This window comes from Trachurus japonicus, chromosome 20 (assembly GCF_045865225.1).
Source record: "Trachurus japonicus isolate A0001 chromosome 20, Traja_1.0".
NCBI classification, from domain to species: Eukaryota; Metazoa; Chordata; class Actinopteri; order Carangiformes; family Carangidae; genus Trachurus; species Trachurus japonicus.
In genome coordinates this window covers 1433702-1438701 of record NC_140926.1, presented here as the reverse complement: position 1 = coordinate 1438701, position 5000 = coordinate 1433702, and the positions used below count along the sequence as shown (strand labels likewise).

The 5000-nt window shown below is 48.2% G+C and overlaps 1 pseudogene; it reads right to left on the bottom strand.

Moving 5' to 3' along the window:
* The window catches only part of LOC146965869 (uncharacterized), a 4484-nt pseudogene extending 355 nt beyond the window's left edge, over positions 1–4129 (bottom strand).
* Positions 4130–5000: the final 871 nt, after the last annotated feature.

The window sequence follows — 5000 nt, the reverse complement described above, 5'->3', positions numbered from 1 at the left end:
TGCACAGGCGGCCTGTTGGCAGCTGCACCTCCGACTTCCGCTTTGCCCTCTCATCTGCTACCTTCTTCCACTCTGCCCCCCTCTGTCTAGCAGCATCTATCTCCCGCTTAAAAAAAGGAGAGGCGGCAAAATCATTAAACGGCATTCGGGGGTTTGTGAGGCCTTCACTCGCATAGGTCTTAAAAACCTTGGTGGAGCAGTAAAAGTACTTCACAGTTTTTGTTTGATAAAACAAATGGATTGAAGAGCCATCACCCAGATACCTCGACTTTGGCTGACCACAGGCTAAGCAGTTTCTGGTCTTCTTCTTTGGCTGCTGTTGCTGCTGCTGTGGTTGTTGCTGCTGTGGTTGCTGCTGTTGTTTTTCCAGGATCTCTGTCACAATCTTCTCCACTGTGGCCCGGCTCAGTGCCTCCTCCTGAGGGGGAGCCACAGCTGGAGGGTTCACAGTCGCAGGAGGAAGGGTTGTGACAGGCACACTGACCGTATGGCTGCCTGTCGTCAAACTTTGCCACAGCTGCTGTGTCTCCAATACCTTCTCTGGGCTGGTGTTCAGAGCAGAGCTGGTATTCTTCAATTTAGCCAGATGCTTGACATATCTGGAGATATGCTGCCATGTGGTAGGATGAAGGAGGCTGTTGGGGTCGGTGCACTCCCTCTGTACCATTCCAGCATAGTCTGCATCCACCCGCTTCAGTATGTCTTTTGATCCATGGTGCACGATCAGAAGCCCATCGATGGCAGCTCTCATTGGATCAGTCCACCGGCTGTGGTCCAGCACTTGAATAAGACCCCCTGTCTTAATGGGTCCAGTGCGGGTGGCCCGGGGAGAGGAGGAAATGGGCAGTGGTGCTACATCTGGCAGGCGTGAAAAATAAAGCATGTGATTATTATTGTGTTAAATTCTGAATGTAAGAGGAAAAGCAATGTGATTATTTATTAAAAAACTTTCAACATCAGTTACAAATTGTAGATTTGGCAAGTGTAAAGAGTTGTATCAAATAACACTAAGATTAATAAGATTTGTTAAAGTTATTTTTACATTTTGCGTGCACAAGCTACATTGTTTAAAATATTATCATGATATTAATTCCAACGAAAGTGACCAAGTCTGTTTTAAGATGTGAAGTTTTGTATGAGGGATGGTAGGTGGGCTTTAATTTGAGTGACCTGTAGTCATGGAGGCCTGAGACTCGGCTTTGACTGTGGCAGACGCTGGTGGCTGGGGAGGAGGCTGGGACTGAGACACAGCTGGAGGCTGGGAGAACTGCTGGGAGAACAACACTGGTGGAAGTGGTTCATCTCGGGCAGTGCCACTGGTGTTCTGAAATACAGAATCAAATAAAGTTAAATTTAGTGAGTCAGTCTGTTTCAGCCAGCTAATGGCAGTGAGGAGGCAGTCTGGATTACCTGAGAGTCCGTGCTCCCCACAGCAGCCGGGCATCGATGTGCTTCCTCCTGGGCAGAGGGCCGCTGCTGTGTCTCCATGGGAACTGAAGCTGAGGTGCTACCCTGTGTTTTATGCTTGTCCCAGTTTAAAACAACAGGGCGACAGCCTGGCTCCACATACCCCAGCCCAAATCTCTCCCCTGTGTCCCTGTTTGAGACCTGCAGAGCTGGATATTTGACCCTCCCTGTCACCTTCAAAGAGGACTGGTTGAGTTCTGCAATCAGCAGAGGGTCAAAGCTGGCAGCTCCACATCAGGCTGTTTCAGGTCCACCAGCCTCTGGAAGTTCCAGCGCACCACTCCAGTCATGGCCTGGGCCTGGAAAAGTTCTGCAGACACTCGGTTGCCTGTTACCCACTGGGCCTGGTGATAGTGGAAGCCCTCTTGCTGGGAGGTGCCTCTCACAGGGATCTAGATTGGTACGGCAGCCCCCTCGCCCTTGATGTAGTTGAGCTGCAAGGTGCCGCCTGTCGGAGGAAAAATAAGATCCAAAACAGGGCCAGTTGCGATCAAGGATCTCTTTTATTCCAACATGTAATTAGTACAAAATAATGGTATCGAATATGCTCAAAGGTTATAAAAGTTGTTCATCAAAGTTATAAGAAAAATCCCCTCAGAGTATCAACATAGCTCCACACGGCGATCAGAGTAGACTGAGCTTTGGTGCAGTAGAGTTTACGCCACTTAGAAAAAATGGACATAAACCCGAGCCTGTTCCGGACCAGACTAAGTTCTTATCTCTTTGTCTTCGCTTTTTATTTACGATCCTCCCTTCTATTCAAATGACGGTTGACGATGATGGTTCGACTACGATCTGCCCCGCTGATTTGTTCAACTAATATTATATGACATCACACGATGCTAATCCCCGCCTTCATGGACGTGTCTTACTATGGCACGTGTTGGGGTTCATCCCAAGTTCAGCTTCATTGGCGCCACACAGTCTTGCTGACGGGCGTTATCTATGTTACCCCCCTTGACTCCCTCTGTAGGCACCTAGACACCAAACTTACGATGCACTCCCACGCATGCGCACAGCCTGACGATGCACTCCCACGCATGCGCACACTCTGACCACTCCTCCCTTGCTTCCTCAGCACTCTCTTGGTTTCCTCATGCTCACCCCTCCCTTCTCTGTCTCTCTCTGCTGTATCAGAGCTCAGTGCTTTTCCTTTTTTTTTACCCAACACGCCGTACCTGTAGAGGATTCCCTCTCCCACCTCAGGGTCACTCAGGCAGCCTCTCAGGATGTGGACTCGCTGAATCCTCCACAGTTTCAGCATGGAGGGCTTGAAGAGGAGCACATCATCCTGGTCCTTTGCCAGGTGGAAGTGATGCAGAACATCTTCAACTCTCTGCAGCAGTTCTCTGGGCTTCGGTATTTTGGTGCGACAGTGCTCTCTTATGTGCTGCTTCGTTGGATTTGCCGGAGAGATTCCACAGAAGCTGTATGCCGCTTTGAGCTTCTGGAGGTCACTCTGGTCCACAACAACGAAAGCAGCAGAGAGGAACTGGCAGAAGGAGCTGTAGAGAGGATGATGTTCTGACACACACTCTCTCGTAAACCGCCGCATGCAGTGGAACAGGTCTAACTTGACAGCCATGTCTCTGTTAAACCTGGTCCTTGACGCACTGCTGTTTAGTAGAGACCCAGAGGTCGCCTCTGCCACCATGGCCTCTGTGGTCTTCCAGCAGTCCCAGAGGAGGTGCTCCTGAGCCCCAGGGTCCAGGACCTTGAAGGCAGCACAGCAGTCCCTACAACACGAAAAAAATGTTGTTACATCTGGAGAAGATCTTATTCACAACACATGTTGTACAAAATGAGACTTGTTGTATGAATTTATAATTTATTTATTTATTAATAATTTGTATAAAATTAGCAGATTACACAGTAAACTGTGCAAAACGGATTAAAAAAGCCTGTGACCAGAAAACATTTAGTCTAACTATAAAACAAACTATATAATGTCAGTCAATAAAGAGCACAACAGGTTAAATACACAATAATCAGAGTTTTGAATTAAAACTTGTGATGTATACCTGTCCACCCAGTGGTAGCCTGCCTTCTCCACTCCAGCAGCAGAGTACCGTCGAGCCAGACCCTCATACATGGGATGAAGAGAGCGATCACACTCCGACTGCAGCATCACCCAGGACAGGATCATCCAGTTCTCGTTCATAATGGCATAAGATGACATGGTGCCAGAGGAGAGAACAACCTTCCTGGCCACTTTGCGGGTGTGATCAGACCTCAGGACCTGACCAAAAGTCCCCTGTAGCAGCAGAGTCAGCAGCTGCTCCTGCCGCTGATATTCCTGGATCAGGCAGTCGACCAGGTAGTGTGAAGAGATGGATACTCCACACCAGCCATCAGCATCGGAGTATCCACCGAAAGGAGCAGGGGTGTCTGTCTGTCTGAGGAGCCCGGTGATGGTTTTCTGGCCGTATAATCCTGCCTCAGCGTCCGTGATGTTCTGAACACTGAGCAGGTAGGCCAGGTGAGCTCTCTCATATTTAAGTTGGAGGACCTCTGTCAGCTGCTTTGCCATGTCCTCAGGTGATCTGCCACTACGCCTCATCTCATCCATCACAGTTTTACAGATGGCCTTCCTAAATGTGAGGAGAGCTGGCACGATGTTAGTAAATCTCCTCGGTAGCTTCTCCAGCCATTGGGGCTTGTCAGCATGCCAGTACTTCCTACAAGTCTTGCAGGTGAGCCGAGAGGCTAAAATGTAGTACTGACCGCTGGTGCCAATGATGACTCTTGGCCTTCCAACACCGGAAGAAACTACCTGAGGGTTGGGACATCCATGAAGACATGGCAGGACGTAATTGTTCCTCATTCTCTCCATAATTGAGTGCTCTGGCTTCCAAATGAAAAATGGATGGAGCTGAAAGTATTTTGCTGAGGGGTACTGGACGGGAGCCTGGCCATAGCCCCAGCGCTTCCAACTCAGACTTCATCCATAATTTCTGCTGTTGTGAGCAGTTCCACTGTGCAACATCCTGATCATACCCAGGGACAGAGGCTGCGGGCTGGTGTGGAGTATGTGAGGGATCTGAGGCTGCAGGTTGTTCGACAGGTGGGGCTGGACACGGCAGAGCTGTAAAACGCAAACACAATATGCTACAAAAAACACTAAATACACATTGAAAAAAGACAGCTCCACATGAATGACAAACAATAAAAAAGAAAGGCTGAAGAAAGAAATACCTTCAACAAGGACTGTGTCTTCTTTCTCTTCCACAAAGGCAACATTCTGCGATGATGCATCTAGGGTGGTGAGATATAAACCAGAGAGGCAAGTGAAAAAAAGACATCACAGTAATGAACATTACTTACATATTTTTTCTCACAACACTTTTTTTTTCACAAAATTAAATATCTACCTTCAGGAAGAGATGGGGCTGCTGTTATCCCTGGCTCCACAGAAGAATGGTGGGAGACAGGCTTTCCGTGTGCTTTGAAAACCAAAGAGTAAAAAACAAACAAATCAGAAAGCAAATATTACCATTACATAACATTACTTAGCACATGAGTTCTGGTGATAA